Source organism: Setaria viridis, chromosome 4 (assembly GCF_005286985.2).
Source record: "Setaria viridis chromosome 4, Setaria_viridis_v4.0, whole genome shotgun sequence".
NCBI lineage: Eukaryota > Viridiplantae > Streptophyta > Magnoliopsida > Poales > Poaceae > Setaria > Setaria viridis.
In genome coordinates, this window is record NC_048266.2 from 14,003,087 (window position 1) to 14,019,964 (window position 16,878).

General features: G+C 45.6%; 1 pseudogene; it reads right to left on the reverse strand.

Moving 5' to 3' along the window:
• Positions 1-7,924: 7,924 nt before the first annotated feature.
• Positions 7,925-9,356, reverse strand: LOC117853460 (zinc finger BED domain-containing protein RICESLEEPER 2-like; annotated as a pseudogene).
• Between the last annotated feature and the right edge of the window lie 7,522 nt (positions 9,357-16,878).

Consider the following 16,878-nt stretch of genomic DNA (forward strand, 5'->3'; position numbering starts at 1 on the left):
TGGATTCACGATTGAAAGCATGTCAAACGTTGTAGTGCAAATAATGCTGAACCTTTAGATATAGATACAAATACATATATTTAAATTAAAGATCCAAACAACATAATACAATACGACAAGCCATCCACTGGTTATTATCTAGGAGGACTTTAAGCATCCTTGTGCGGTGAAGATGAAGGTTCCGTTGACTCAGCCTCATCCTGTGGTTTATTTATGCCGCCTGAAATGGTAGTACTAAGTGGATGTGAAACTCCCGGTACTGAGGGTGGAGCATAACGACCACCAAAAGGAGGTTCCTGACACGCGGCAACAGCTTCTTCATGACGTTTCTGCAAATATTAAAACATTACTTTCTCCAACAAGCTCATTTTCTTCAGCTTATCCTGAGGGCCAACTATGATTTTCCCCTTGGCAAAAGAGGAACGACGATCGCTCCCACCATCGCCACTTCCTCCAGTAGCAGAAGCCGTCTATGTACAAAATTTTTTACCTTAGCACTGCAGAACTTGTTGAACTTGAAGACTGTGATCATCTTGGTGAGCATGTTCTCAACTAGGCGGCACCGTACTTCATCATGGAAGAGGTTCGATTTTACGAGAAAGGGGACATAGTCTTCCACGATGTCTGTTGCCGCTCTTTCTCGTAAAATTGAACCTCCTTCTTGACGTCCGTTGCTACTCCACGGAGAACATGCTTACCGAGATGAACACGGTAAGCCTGCAGAACTTGTTGAACTTGAAGACCGTGATCATCTGGCGAGCATGTTCTCAACTGGGCGGCACCGCACGTCGTCATGGAAGAGGTTCGATTCTACGAAAAAGGAGACACGGTCATGATGTCCGTATCCACTCTTTCTCGTAGAATCAGACCTCCTCCTTGACATACGTTGATGCTCGGCGGAGAACATTCTTGCCGAGATGAACACGGTATGCAAGTTCAACAAGTATGGATTTGAAAAACCACATTGAATTTGACAAGATAAACCGTCTAGACAAGGTAGCATCATTCTTAAACCACTGCAAGAATACATACTATATATGACACATCAATCTCCCTCACATTCTAGCTCAAAATACCTCTCCATTTTCTACTTCATCACATTCTAGCAAATAAACTATCCATCTCCAAAGCATAAATCAAAGCGTCACACGAGGATGAAGTAGCAAACCTTCACAACACTTATGTTGGATGAGTGAAATTCCCACGAAAATGAGGGAAAAAATTCGGGCAGCACCTCCCTTGCTTCGGCACCTCCGGAGAGTAGGTGAAGCTCAGCTCTCTATCTTTTTGGTGGACTGGCTCGGGCTGGAGGAGGAAGAAAGGCCTCTGTCTTGGTATATAATGGGGATGAGTTTTTAACCCGGTTAAAACCTCCAACCGAAATAAAAAGGAACACCTTTTGTCCCGGTTGAAATTTTACTCCCGGTTGAAGGGGGCCAACCGGGACAAAAGGGCCCCCTTTTATCCCGGTTGGAGCCTCCAACCGGGAGTAAACTATTTGTCCTGGTTGGTAATACCAACTGGGACAAAAGGGACCTTTTGTCCCGGTTGGAGGCTCCAACCGGGACAAAGGGTAAACCCACCGACGCCCCGGAACTAGCCGTTACAACCGGGACTAAAGGGGGGCCTTTAGCCCCGGTTGCAAATACCAACCGGGAGTAAATCTCCCCTCCATTTTTGCCTACTGTGGCGCACCCTCTTTTCTTCCGGACCTACTTTAAACCGGAACAAAAGGGGTGCATCGAAAGTCAGTTCTCTACTAGTGGATGAATTTATACGAAGCAACTGAAAGTCTTTGTTACAACTGAAAGTCTTTGTTACACGTACTCTACGGATATACTGCCTCCGTTTCAAATTGTAGGTCGTTTTAGCTTTTTTAATCCATAGATATTATTATACATCTAGATATAGTGTATGTCTAGGTGCATAATAATATCTATGAAAAAAAAAGTTAAAACGACCTAAATTTGGAATAGGAGTATACATATAAAAAAAATTTGTCATAGAAAATGCTGCGCTTTGCTGGATTTGTGAATTTGCACTAAACTTTCGATTGCTAAGTACCATTACACAACTGTGGATCGTTGCCACATGAGCTTGCGAGCATTAGAATGTTTTCTTTGATTGTTTGGCGAATGAGAATTTTAAAAATGATGATAATGCCCTTTGGACACCAACCCTTATATCTTCATCCATTCTACTCCCTCTGTCCCATATTGTATGTCATTTTAGCTTTTTTTAAATACATACATTTTATTATGCACTTAATTATAGGTTATTTTTTTGAAACTTTTAATGGCAGGAGTACTTCCATATCATTTGAGAAGAAAAGAAGCAGTACAGGATTACAATAGCAATATTACATGAAAAAGTTGGGACACTTTTCTCTCTTTTTCACTAACTGAGCCGTCATTGATTCTAACTAATTATCACTAGTAGAGAACTCACCTTCCATGCGCTCCCTTCTGTTTCGGTTTAAAGTTGGCCCGAGATAAAAGGTTCACAAACCGGGATTAAAGCTCAGTCACTGGCGGGGGGCTCACCAACCGGGATCTTTTATCCCGGTTGCAAAGGCTAATGAAAAAAAAGGTCCTAAGAGGTCTTTATCCCGGTTGAAACACCAACCGGGATAAACCCCCCCCTTTTATCCCGGTTGGTGTTTCGAACCAAAATAAAAGGGTCCCCCACGGATGGCTAAAAAAAGACTAAATCTCTCGAACCCTTTTATTCCGGTTTGTAATACCAACCGGGATAACAGAGGGTCTTTAGTGTGGCGACCCGGGGATCCTGGTGTGGCGACCCTTTTTGTCCCGGTTGGTATTAGCAACTGGAATAAAAGGGGTCTTTAGTCCCGGTTGAGTGACCCGGGACAAAAGATCCCCTTTTAGTCTCGATTGGTTTATCCCGGATGGATTTTTGAGAGATTTACTCCCTACTAACCGGGACTAAAGGTGAGTTTTCTACCAGTATATCAGCGCACCACAAGCTCTCTGACGCAACGCAACTTCCTCTTTGATCATATTGAATACCCTCTGTAGCGTCGCATGAATTCCATCAGATATATGGCGATTCCTTTCGTTCCACAAGTTCCAACATGTGTATATCATAACCGCAGCTACTGCTCTTCTCTTTTCCTTTGTCACTGACTCTAACGAGACACGCCACCATTCTTGAAGGCCAACCATCAGAGGCAATGGAACAAGATTATTCATCTAGAAATGGATGAACTACCAAACCTGCAGGGCGTAGGGGCATTGGATGCAAAGGTGCTGGGCCGATTCTAATTAATATAGGTCATGATTAGATATATACAAAACAATGCATATATAAAAAGCTAAATACAATTGTATCAATCTGCTGCATTTTCCACAATCGACTACACACGGTCGTTCCCCACTGGCCCCTGCCTATGCGGCCCACGCGCGCCGCTGCCCCTGCTTCTCTTGAGCCATGTCGTTGCATCGGCCTTGCTGCATATATGCATGCAGATGAATGAGGCATCATTACTATGATATGTCTACGAATTTTGTCAAGATGAAATATTTATTATATAGCAGATTTCACTTTTTTAATAACCATGCATCTATTACCACCGATTCAAAATGGCCTCTAGGCCAGTGTTGTTGCCTACCAAAGGGGAAAAAAACAATCTGTCTCCCGTCTTGAAATCAAAGGAAACAATATTCTAATTCTTACAGTGCTCTATGGCAAAGATCCATAATTTTTAATGGTGCCAGGAAAAGTGCAACGTCTGCAACAAATTTTGCCTACAGATATAGTGCTAGGGCTTCATATCAGGCCATGTTTAGTTACCTCCCAACTCCCAACTTTGATACTATGCAAAAAGAAGATTCTCCATCACATCAAACTTGCGGTACATGCATGGAGTACTAAATGTAGACGAAATCAAAAACTAATTGCACAGTTTTGTTGTACTTTGCGAGACGAATCTTTTGAGCCTAATTAGTCAATATTTGGACAATAATTCATAAATACAAACGAAACGCTACAGTGTGCTACAGTGTTGGAACAGGAATTTTGCATCTCCCAAATTAGCCAACTAAACAAGGCCTCAATGGATTGAGCACAAACTTCAGATATATCCATGTCAGGATAGTTTCACAATCAATAGCAAGAAAGCTGCCATCTTACCAACCATATGACATGTTGCGTGTACCAAGAAAGGTCGGGTTACCAGGCCTTCAGAGCCACAAAGAAAGGACGCTCGTTGGGCATGCCAGTGGCCTTCTATGCTTGCAGCATGCAATCGGTTGTGAGCGCTATATAATAAAGTTGTGAGCGTCCACAACTTTAATTATTATGTACGGATTACGGAAGGAATTCAAGTTGTGGGCGCTCTACCTTATAAAAAAAAAATGTTGTGAGCGCTCTTTGTGGGCTGAAAGGCACACGCTTTGTGGGCCTATGTTACAAATAAATTCTACTGGGCTGGACCGTGTCCACGTCATGGAGGAAACTAACCCTTTTCGGCCCATACACTCCGGCGCGGCCGCGCGTTGCGGACTCGCGGTGGAGCCGCCGCCGCCTCGCTGGACGTCCCACTCGCTCCGCCGAAACGGAAATGCCGAGCCTTGCCGCGGCAGCTCGTGAGACGACGGGTGCGGCGAAGCCACTGTCCACTGGGGCGCCTGCCGCAATCCACCTTAGCAACGGCGACGAGGTGAGCTGCGCTCCTGCAAGACCTTCCCCGGCGATCCATTTCGACGAAATAAGATATCGCAAAAACTAAACGGAGAGGCCTCTCGATTTAGGCTTAAATCGAGAGCCCCCTCCAGTTACATTTTGAGCAAACCAACAAAAACTAGCAAAAAGCAACTCTACTCCTCCAGTTAACTTCCAAGCGGCGCTCCGGCGCTGTTAGGGTTCGGAGTTTTGGGGTTGGGGGCGAATTGACGTTTTCTAACGGCACTACGGCCTTCCGACCATAAGATATAGTTATGCTATATACTCCCGTGTATATTTGACGTTTCGCACAACTTCGACAAAATTAAGGATGGGGCAAATTGACGGTTTTTTGCTCTTCAGTCTTCACTCCTCGCTCCTGCACGCTGCGCTCTCGTCAAAGCCGAGCGCTGGCGAAGGGGAAATCCTACGTGTCACCCCGTCACCACCCGCTGCATGGGATGCTGAGCTCATCCGCATCCGCGGCAAGTTCAGCTGGTCGGCGACAGCAGTGAAGCGGCCGTGGAGTAGGGCGGCGGCGGCTCCGGCAGGGAAAGGTCGGAAGGCCGTAGCGCCGCCCGTACAGCGAGAACTCAAATGCTCAATCAGCCATGATGGTGGTGCGGCGCGGTTTCGGCGGAGGCCGCGATTGCTCGCAGGAAGAGAGTCTCGCGGGGCGGCATTGGTGGACAGGGGCAAAGACAACAGAGCATATTTGCCTTGGCTTGTGGCGTTATATATTTTAACATCTTTTGATTTGACCTGCGGGCGTTAAATATACACGAACGGAGGAAGTATTATGTTAATACTTTTGAACACAAATCAACAAACTATACTGCTCAGTCTCTCCTCTGCCTTCCCCGTCTACAGTACCAGAAGGGCGAGCCGAGGGCGATCTCTTTTCCGGCGTCGAATCCGTCGGGTCCTCTCGGCCTCCGGCGGCCTCGTCGGCGCCGGAGGGTGGGGGACCTGGGGATTGGACGACTGTCGGCTGGTGTATATACCCTACTCTACTAGGCTTGGATTAGGTAGGTTAGGGTTAGGTTTGGCCACGCCGGTGATGCGGCGGGGCCCGTCTACCTGTGCTGCTGCGGCTCTTGCGTGCGACGACGGCCTGGATGCGGCGAGGATGACGCTGGATCTTTCGGCGCTGGCTCCTCCGACATCACCAATGGTTTCCCTGTCTGCGCGGAGGGCAGCAGCATCAGGTCCGTTTTCCATCTTCCTTGCGGAAGGGTGGATTTTGTTCGCGTCCCTGGGGATGCGCTCTCTGTCTGTGTTGCTGCGTTGGTCAGCGATGCTGGACTTCTGCTCCGGTCGTCGGCGGCGCCGGAGTTCTTTTCCTCTTCCTTTTCCTCTTCCTTCTTCCATGTGTCGACGGCCGATGTTCGTTCAGCGTTCATGATGCGTGCTGGAGCCTGGAGGAGGTTCCGAGCGCTGGTTTTTGCGGCAGTTCCAAGGTTTGGAGTCGCTCGTGGAGGAGGAAGGTGGATCAACCCTGGTTCCGGCGACCCTCGCCGGCGGCCAGCAGTGTAGAGGCGTGCCTCACCTTAGGGGTCCTTGAATGTAATTTTCAGTTGTTCCAAGGTGTTTTCTGTAAAACTTCAGGGATGTACTTCATTTCGCCTTGATCATTTCTCCTCTAAGTAAGCCTGGCAATGGATCATGATCCGACCACCCTGCTTCAGCCCTATTTAATTAATTAGTTTACTCGATCGTTATCCAATCCTCAGATGATTATTACTATCCGATCCGATCCAACCCTTCAACTAGCCTAATAATCCAGCTCTTATCCTATTTATGCCCACGGGCCAATCAAGTTGTACTGAACGAGCACGATCCGTGGGCCAAGCAGGAGCGGCCCCGTTTTCTTCAACTGACTTATTTTTAGCACCCATCACATCGAATGTTTAGATACTAATTAGGAGTATTAAACGTAGACTATTTACAAAACCCATTACATAAGACGAATCTAAACGGCGAGACGAATCTATTAAGCCTAATTAGTCCATGATTTGACAATGTGTTGCTACAATAAACATTTGCTAACGATGGATTAATTAGACGTAATTAGGCTTAATAGATTCGTCTCGCCGTTTAGATTCGTCTTATGTAATGGGTTTTGTAAATAGTCTACGTTTAATACTCCTAATTAGTATCTAAACATTCGATATGACACGTGCTAAAAATAAGTCAGTGGAAGAAAACGCCCTGCCACTCTTGCACTTTCTTATTTGTACGTTCCTGTGCTGCAGCCGCTCACTCTTGCAGTTTCATATCCGTGAGCTGCCCACCAATAGACTATTCAATAAAGAAGATTGGCAATAGTACAATCTAGAAAGCAATAACCGCAAGCAACAGGCTGCTACCGGTCACCGCTGTTAATGGCAGTTTACAGCTGCTAGGACTTCTGAATTTGTACAAAGTATACCGAATATACGGGATAAGAAAATGTCAGGATTTTACTTTTGGCAAAATGCAAATTAGTTGCACACGCGGGCCTGTGGCCGAGGAGCTACCTCCCCTATTCTTCTTGTGCATTGATGCCCTGAAGAAGTGAAAGTGGGCAGCAAGATGGTTCAACATATCGGCTTCACAAGCTTTCAGTATCTGTAACAACAAAAGAAATCGCATCCTTTGTCCGGGACAACTGTTTCAGAGAAGTAATAATGCATATCCGTTAGTCTATGACTAAATCATTTCAAAATGCAAGGAAACACACTCATCCAAATGACAGTTGCCTGAATGCAGTGTGACAATCAGGAATGACAGTTAGTCAGGAACAAAGTCCGGACAGAACAAAGACATTGTCAAGCATGCATGAATGAAACTAGATGCAGAACAAAGACAAACAGAAACATCCCAGGCACTAAAGAATTGAATGAAACTAGAAGCATGTGTCAAAGCATATGTCACAAGATTGGATAAGCATCACAATTCTTCTTCCACCATGCAAGAACATTGAACTGCTCATCTGACCTCACAAGGACTCTAGGGTCCTCCAGGTAAATATCCAGCTCTGACCGTTCTTGACGGGCCTGTGAGCTTTGTGATACAAACTGAGCAAATGCAAGCTCTACCCATCTTTTACTAGAAACTTGTCTTAAAGAAGTGCTACCAGACTCGCCGGACTCACTTGTGCTCTGCTCATCATTTGATATATTGAACACAAGCACACTGTTGCTCCTAACAATCTTTTCATACTCTAGGTAATATTTCTTCAAATACCGATTCAGCTCCCTCATTTTCGCCTCAACATTTGCACCAATGGTATAGAAATAGACTTGATGAAGTCAGTTTTCATACTTGGATCAAGAACAGCAGCTATTAGAAGAGCAAGATTAGGCTTTGTCCAGTGCTTTTCAAACTTTGCATGTATGGCATTAGCTATTTTATTAAGGAGCTCATTTGAATTCCACGCCTCATCGAGCAAAACATCTCGGATTGCTAACAACATCTTCAAGAAAATGTGGGTTATAGGATGCTTGTCTGCAGAGAATGCTTTGGTTGCCTCACTAAACTGATGCAAAAAACCATGAAGGGCTTCAGCTTTCGCCCATTCATCTTCACTTGGAACTTGGTGATGTTGCTCTACCACATATCTATTGAGAGCCACCTTATATTTCAAAGCATCATGCAACATATCATATGTAGCATTCCAACGGTGTGGAACATCTAGAATCAGTCCCGACTTTGCTTTGAGGCCTTAATTTTTTACAATTGTGTTGAAAATCTGCATGCGGGATGGTGTGGATGTTACAACTTTTATAATGTCCCTCACTTTCCCAATTTGCATTTGAAATTACCTTGACACCAGCCTAAACCATAATGTTGAGTACATGGGCAGCACACTTGACATGAAGGTGTTCACCTTTGAAGAACATCCCAACACCTAAAGCATCACGAATGTCCTTTACTGCTCTGTTATTCACTCTGGCATTGTCTAATGTCAAGGTAAACAGCTTTTCAATCAGCTCCCACTCCATCAGGCATGAGGTAATTCCATCCTGTACCGCATATGATATATGTGGGAAAGAAATCTTCTTGAATGCTATGATTTTCTTATGCAGTTCAAACTCCTCATCGATGAAATGTGTTGTAACACCTAGATAGCCTAGGTTTGTTGACCACAGATCGGCTATAAGACTAACATGGGACTTCACCTTTTTGAACTTGTCCATCAGCTGCAACTTCTCCTCTTCATAAAACAGAAAACAATTTGTGCATACACTTTGACGACCAACAACTCTAAAAAATGGCTGACGATAGTTTATCAAGTTTGTCCAATGAGAATCACCAGCTTTACGAAAAGCAATCTCTGTACTGATAAAATATTTGGCAATCAAAACACAAAATACTTCTAGATCAAAAAAACCCTTTTCCTCATTCTAAGACTTTGGCTTCAATGTTGCAATTAATCTGTCCCTATCCTCTTGCGGAATGGAATGACAGTGAATTGCAATGTGTCTGTTGAGGTGCGTTGTACCTTTTCTAGGTTCAGAGAACTATTGAAACTTACAGTATTTGCATATTGCCTTCTCCTTACCATCAACCACTTTGGTATCCACAAATTCCCAAATTTTAACTCTCTTCCTAGATGATCGACTTGACTGGTCAGTTACTAGACTATCACGGCTGTCAACCTCAACCACAACTCCTTGTCCTAGATCCATATCACCTAGATGACACAAATGCAACTTTTGGATAAGATTACAAAAGGAATCACAATTGTTGCATAAACAATATTCTACGTAAACATACATGCCACTCAATCACACACGATATTCCCGCAGGCAAGAAAAACAGAACTGAATAGTACTAGTAGTAAATTTGAGCTAGGGATCAGGTTAGTTCTACTGTTAGCCTTCGGCCTAGTATCTTCCAAGTGAACAAAAGAGCCTGGAATGTGAATAAGATCAACCAATCTCTACTATATAAAAACCAAAACGGACAAAAAATGCGGTCCGTCAAACAAGCGCCTCGTGATGGCCCTCGCTCCGCGCGACGTCGGCCCTCCATTTCACGTCTTTTGCGTGCGGAAGCATTGGATCCATTGCCCCCTCCCGTCCGCACGGGAAAATTGCTTGCAATCACTCCCTCCCGTTCACTCGCTCCATCCCACCATCCGCTCCCCCTCCCTGCGCCGCCACCACTCCGCTCCATCCCATCCGCTCCCCCTCCCTGCATCCCCGCCGCGCTGCCACTGCTTCCCTCCCTGCATCACCACCGCCGCCTCCCGACGACCCCTCCCTGCGTCGCCGCCGCCTCTACTCCTCCCTCCGTCCGCTCCTCGCCTCCTCCCCACGGCCGCACCTCCCTCATCTGCCACCATGCCTCGCCAACTCCGGGCACCCATCCCCTCCCCCACCGCATCTCCCCGTTGGATCCGCCCCGCTGCATCCCCCCTCCCCCTGCCTCTGCCGTCGCCGTCGTAGCCGCGCGCGGGCAGGGAGCGGCGTCGGATTTGGAAGCCGGATGCCCGTGAAGGGGGCGGTCTCGGCGAGGGGCACCTCGGGGATCGTGGCTTCAGTGACGGCTGCTGCCTCTCTTTCCTCACTCCGCTCCATCGGCAACAGCTAGCACCCGAGATCTAAAGGCAGCCAATCCCGACACCATCCAAGGTTTCGCCGCCATCCAGGGTTTCGTCGCTGTCCAGGGAACTCCGACCATGCTGCCATCCAAGGAATTGAAGGATCCATCGCAACATCGACACCATCGCCGTTAAGGGTTGGGGGCGCCTCTGCTCGCACCGTGCCGCCATGGTGCACGACACAACTCGCAGTCCAAGCCGCGACAAGGAGCTCGCCCGGATCTAACGACTGGCCCCTCCTATCGTGAAGATCTACTATGCCTCTGGTGGTGGCTTGTGCTTCGCGGTGCCACAGCAAGGAAGAGAGGAGGCTTCACCGCGAAGCACGCCATGATCTTGCCGGTAACCACTAGACCCGCCCTTACCGCTCGCACCGTCCGCATTTGTGAATGGTAGTACTATCAGACCTTATCCCAGTAATTACTTAATACGCTGTGGTGATTTTGGAAAATATTACACTCATGTGACCGAATCTATAGATATTATCTGCCAATCACAAAAGACATTAACGATAAGAAGTGTGGAGGAAATTATCCATCTGCGCACAGTGACAACAACAACATGGATAGAAACATGAAACGTTCAATACTTTTTTCTTCCTTTTGCTTGTGAACTGTTCCTTCTGCCCATAGTCCAGTGCTAAAATTCATATTTATTAAATCCAAAGGATCATTGCAAACATGTAAGCAGTAGGCTTTAATTACATATCAATACTCATCTTGAGAATTATCTGGAAGTAAAAAAGTCAAAGCTTGATGCTTCTGTTTGAAGAGCTCAATGTCTGATGTGTTAGGGGATGGGCCAAATGACCTTGGCATGCTGCTTATTAGCTCTGTTTTGATTTTTTTTTTGCCAAAGAGGCACTCCAGCATGTGCAATGCAACCAAGTTCAACCGGAAGGAAAATCTTCAGTGCATTCAAGTTCTTATTAAGATTGGAATCAATACTTAGTAGCAAATAGTTTCTTCCTGGATAGAAAGAATTGAATATGTCTGTGTTATTTGCAAATTCAGAATGGGGCCCAAATTCTGGTTGTATTCTTTTCTTCATTTCTTTTAAAAAAGGAAGCATAAAATTCATCCTGTTTTATTTCCCTATTCTAACTTAATTATTCCAAATTCTTTCATCCTTTCAGACTGTCAAATATTTCCTTGACCCAAGATCGATTGAGAAGCTGAACTTCGTGTACCTGAAGGATGAGGAGAGCGTGAAGGTCCTGTACAAGTGCATTGATACTTCCTGTAGAGTTTGGGGGAAGGAAGAATGTGGTGTACAACCATGACTACTCCAAGCTGATGCTGGAAGATGACATCAAAACCTCAAGCTTCTGGGCAGATGACGCAAAACCTGTTAACCATGTCGCCAGAGGGACCTTGGTTGCTGATATTACACCTCAGTCGTCCTTAATTGCTGCTAAAGCCAGTTGAGGAGTATCCGCCTACCGTGATGGGAGCTATTCGTATAGCTTTAATGGAGGAAATAGATAAGTGAAGGTGCTAATAGCGTGTTCATTGTGAAGAGAAATAAACGGAATGACAAAATATATGTTACTTGTTCATACCAAAATTTGCAGTAATCAAGCAGTTGTTCATGCTTCGTTTCCCTGCAACTTGGTTAGTTTTATTCTTGTATAAAACTCACTGGTAGAGAATTGGCCTTTAGTCCCGGTTGGTAGGGTGCATATCTCTTGAAAATCCATCCGGGATAAACCAACCGGGACAAAAGGGGGGGTCTTTAGTCCCGAGTCATTTAACCGGGAGCGGGACTAAAGGGCCTGCCACGCCAGGAGCGGGACAGGCCCTTTAGTCCCGGCTGGTAAAAGCGACCGGGACTAAAGGGTGTCCCTTTAGTCCCGGTTGGGTTTCCCAACCGGGAGTAAAGGGTTACCCTTTAGTCCCGGCTGGATTCCAACCGGGACTAAATGGCGTCCTGCATGGCACTGCCAGGCGCCTGAATTTTTCATGCATGCATCACGTACGTAGTACCGCGGCCCTTTTGTTAACCTTTAGTAGTTGAGATTTTTTTAGAACGAAATCAACTAGTATTTAAACGAATGGGATTTGTAATTATACAATTACTATATATATACACAATTCTTATACACAATTCATATACACAATTCAACTAGCTTAGTACAAATTGATCATAATTAGCGCGTATTATATATACAAATAAATCAAAGTATCTATCTACAATCTTCCCGTCGTGGTGTTGCTGATCGGAGTGTCTAATTGTCGTCCATCGTAATAAAATTCTCCTTTTGGATCTACCAGCTCGTCCATTAGGAATCTAATGAGACCTTCACATATTGCCACTACTCTTTCTTCCTTCAAGAGTCCTTGTTGAATATTTAACATTTATAATTTGGAAATTTGTGAATGTTACAGGAACAAATACATATAAGGAGCTAGAAAATAATTAACTAGTAATAGTTTTATTTTACATACTTTAAAGTTGTGCGGCGTCATCTTCAGTCCCTTGGGTCCCATAAAACTGTGCATGTGCTCACAGATGTAGTAGCCACATAGATTATTCCCGGGTTCCTGTCTTAAGCACTTCAGTGTGGAAAAAAATAAGTTACGAAATATTCGTGTTATACAATGTAATAAATGTGCAGACTTCATACGTACCGGGAAGTCTGTGTTCCATGTAAGTTTTTCTTTGAATGGACCTTTGTGTGTCCTTATGAATTGTTTCCATACGCTGCGGATTAGAATAATGAATGACATAGTGTAACAGGGATAAAATTTAGGAAATAAATTTTTGCATAGAGATAAAGGTCCAGAATTATTACAAGCCTAGCATGTCTTGCAATTCTTGGTAGTCCACCGGATCTTTCCGTAACGAATCAAAGACAGTGACGTGGCTTCTTTCAGGCTCAATTATAATAAGGATCCAGTGGAAGCTGCGTGCGTAAAATGTTCATGCATATTAGAGCTAACTAACATGTAGAGATAAGGAAAAAGACATCGAAAGTAGACGGTATACACACACTTACTTGAAGTTGTATGGAAGTAGTATGAAATCCTTGAATGTTTGTTTGTGTAGGAAATTGTATATTTCGGCAAAGGTTTTTTCCGGCGCTAATTGTATCTGTTGTTGGTTAACTACAGATGGATCCATGAAGCCTACATGTAGGTACGCCTCTCGGCGGCATGTCTGAATTAGCATCCTACATGAAATGGAAGACGAAGTTAGTACGGCGACGCACGCCAAAATTTACATGTAGAGATAAACGGATACTTACAGAACCCAAGCGCTAATTAGAGAGACATCCAGGGCATCATGATGGTACACTTCGTATATATCCTTGAAGTCTAGCCACAGCACTTTCTCCCCTTCACCGTGAAAATCTATCGGTTTTACCTTCAGGCCGAGCATCTCCCTCGAGTCGGCGGATGCCATCATGTACCATTGATGGAATGCGTACATCTTTGTTGATAGCTTCCGTACCAATGAAGGCTTTACTAGAGGTTTGCCTAGCTCATAAGGCCATCTCGGCTCAGGGGGCGGTGCAGTTGGCGTCTCAACTTGCCCTATGCATTCATCAAGTCCCAGACCTGTTTCTTCCATGAACTTCAATACATTTGCTTGTTGATCCAAGGGCATTGCTTTTACCCGTTGAGCATCTTTTTTTGATAAATGGCTGAGGTCGGGGACAGGACCGCTGGAAGATTACTTTCCTTTCCTTTTATGCTTTTCATCAGCCTTTACTAAAGCCCGTTCATAGTTTGGTAAGAGTGGTATCCTTTTCTTGGCTCCTTCTTCCATCCTGATGAAAAAGTTTAAATCTCGCCGACTTACTGGCGTTGGCTCCATCTCCCTTGCTTTTTTTTTCTTCGGCTTGTTTCTTGAACCACTTACTGGCCTCTCGTTAGATTTCTGCCCACTGTTCCGCATGAGACATTGCCTCCCAGCGTTCCTTACGAGTCACTTCAGGCTCCTTTGTTTTCTTCTTTCTCTGTCTTTGCTTGGGAGGTGGTGCTCGTGACTTCTTTAGTGGTGGTGCAGGTTCCTTCAAGGGGGCCGCTCTTGGTGCCGGCGACAGTGATCGGGGAGGGGTGTTGTTATTGTCGTCATCGCTCGCAACACCAGGATGTGGTGGAGATGGAGACCTTGATATAGATGGAAGGGACGGTCCTGGAGCAGGAGATGATGGTCTCGAGGTATGAGGAGAAGGTCGCTGCTGGGGATCTACAGGGAGCGGTCTTGAGCTCTGAAGAGATGGCTCCGTGTTGGGAATAATGATGTAGCATTTTTGCCATAGAATGATCCCATGAAGCACATCTGCCAATGTCTTTTCCCCGTCTCCTCCCGGGAGGTCGAGCTCTAGACCTTCATACTGGCTATCAACTATTTGCTCCACGCGGACGCTGGCGTAGCCAGGTTGAATCTCCATGCCATGACTGCTCTGCCCCACCAGGGTTGCTAACGCACTCCCGTACGCTACTTGTACATATAACAGAAGTAAACAAGTTGAACTCCGATCTCGAGGCCTGGATCAATTGACAAGATTGCATAAATATTATGTATAAGTATACCTTAATAGTGAGGTTGCCGACCGGTGCATGCAGTTCACATGAGGTCCGTTGTGTGATGGCATCCACGGGGAACCGTTGCTCCTCCACGGGTAACCTGGGTGTCTGCACATCGGGGACCCCTGTAGAAGCATAACTGCTCAAGAGGCGTTGAGAAGGGTTGGCGGTGTTAGGATTCGGCAATGCTCCAGATTGGGCCAACTCCGCAACTGCGTGGGCCACTCGACGATTGATTTCATCCATCATTCTTTGTTCTTGTGCCTGCACTTTAGATTCTAGCATCTGGCACCAGCTCTCCTCGATTTGTTCCTTTCTTCGCTTCCGGCTTCTGTACGAGGCGCTGTCGCCTCGGAAAGCAAACTTCCACGGAACCACCCCGAACCCTCGGCAACGTCCTGGGTGCTCCGGATTACCGAGGGCCAATGTGAGCTCATCATTTTCTCGATCCACCTTCAACCTTCCAGCCTTAGAATCTTCAATGTTCTCCACAAGATGTTTGACCTTCTCACGTATTGTGTCATTAAAAATCAATGTCCCATCCTCTTGGCTCAGGGAGCCTCCATGAGCATAGTACCAATTTTTTGATCGTTCGGGCCATTCAATAGTTGCAGGTACGATTCCCCATTCGATCAGATCTTGTTCCATCTTCCTCCACTTGGGAATTGCTGAGCCATACCCACCTTGCCCCAGATGATGGTGGTAGCCCTTCTGACTAGCATTTGTTGTGTTGGTCATGATCTTTTTCACACCGTCTTCACTCCTCTTATATTCAACAAATGCACCCAGTGGTCCCTCAACTTTGGCCATGCGTTGAAGTCTGGAGTTCGGCCCTTCTTAATGTAGTGGGTATCCAACATTTTCTGGTAGAACAACCCTCAGTGCAACCGGAAGCAACTGGGTCATCAACATGTGGCAGTCATGAGCCTTGAGATTTGTAAACTTCTTTTGTTTCATATTTATTATTCCCTTTATATTCGAGGAGTACCCAGACGGGACCTTCATACTATTCAAGCATTCAAACATGCTATCCTTCTCTTCCTTGCTGAGAGTGTAACTGGCAGGATGTAAGTAGTGCTGTTCATTATCTCTCTTTTGCGGATGTAGGTCATCTCGTTGCCCCATGGCTTTCAGTTTCTGTCGTGCTTCCAATGTATCTTTTGAGGTTCCATAAACACCCATGAAGCCTAGCACATTCACGCAAAGATTCTTTGTCAGGTGCATCACGTCTATTACGTTGCGAACCTTTAGGATTTCCCAATAAGGTAGCTCCCAAAATATTGACTTTTTCTTCCACATGGGTGCATGTCCGTTATCGTCGTTCGGAACAGGTTGGCTACCAAGTCCCTTTCCAAAGACCACATTTACATCCTTCATCATCTCGAAGACACGCTTTCCATTACGGTGTGCAGGTTTTTTTCGATGGTCTGGCGCCCCTTTGAAATGCATCCCACTCTTTCTCAGCTGGTGGTGAGCAGGGAGAAATCGACGATGACCCATATAGACGACCTTCTTACAATGCTTCAAGTACATGCTGTCTGTGTCGTCTAAACAGTGGGTGCATGCCCGATATCCCTTATTTGTCTGTCCTGAAAGGTTACTCAATGCAGGCCAATCATTGATGGTTACGAACAACAATGCTCGTAGATTAAAGATCTCTTGTCTATCCTCATCCCACACACATACACCTTCTTCCTTCCAGAGCTGTAAAAGGTCATCAACCAACGGCCTTAGGTACACGTCAATGTCGTTGCCGGGTTGTTTTGGGCTTTGGATAAGCGCCGGCATCATAATGAACTTCCGCTTCATGCACAGCCAAGGAGGAAGGTTGAACACACAAAGGGTCACAGGCCAAGTACTATGGCCACTACTCAACTCACCGAATGGATTGAATCCATCAATACTAAAACCTTATGTTCCTTGCTTGACTTTCAAAGTCCGGGAATGGTCTATCAATTGATCTCCACTGTGCCCCATCTGCGGGGTGTCTCAGCATCTCATCTTTCTTACGGTCTTCTTTGTGCCATCACATCAACTTAGCATTCGCCTTGTTCCTGAACAAGCACTTCA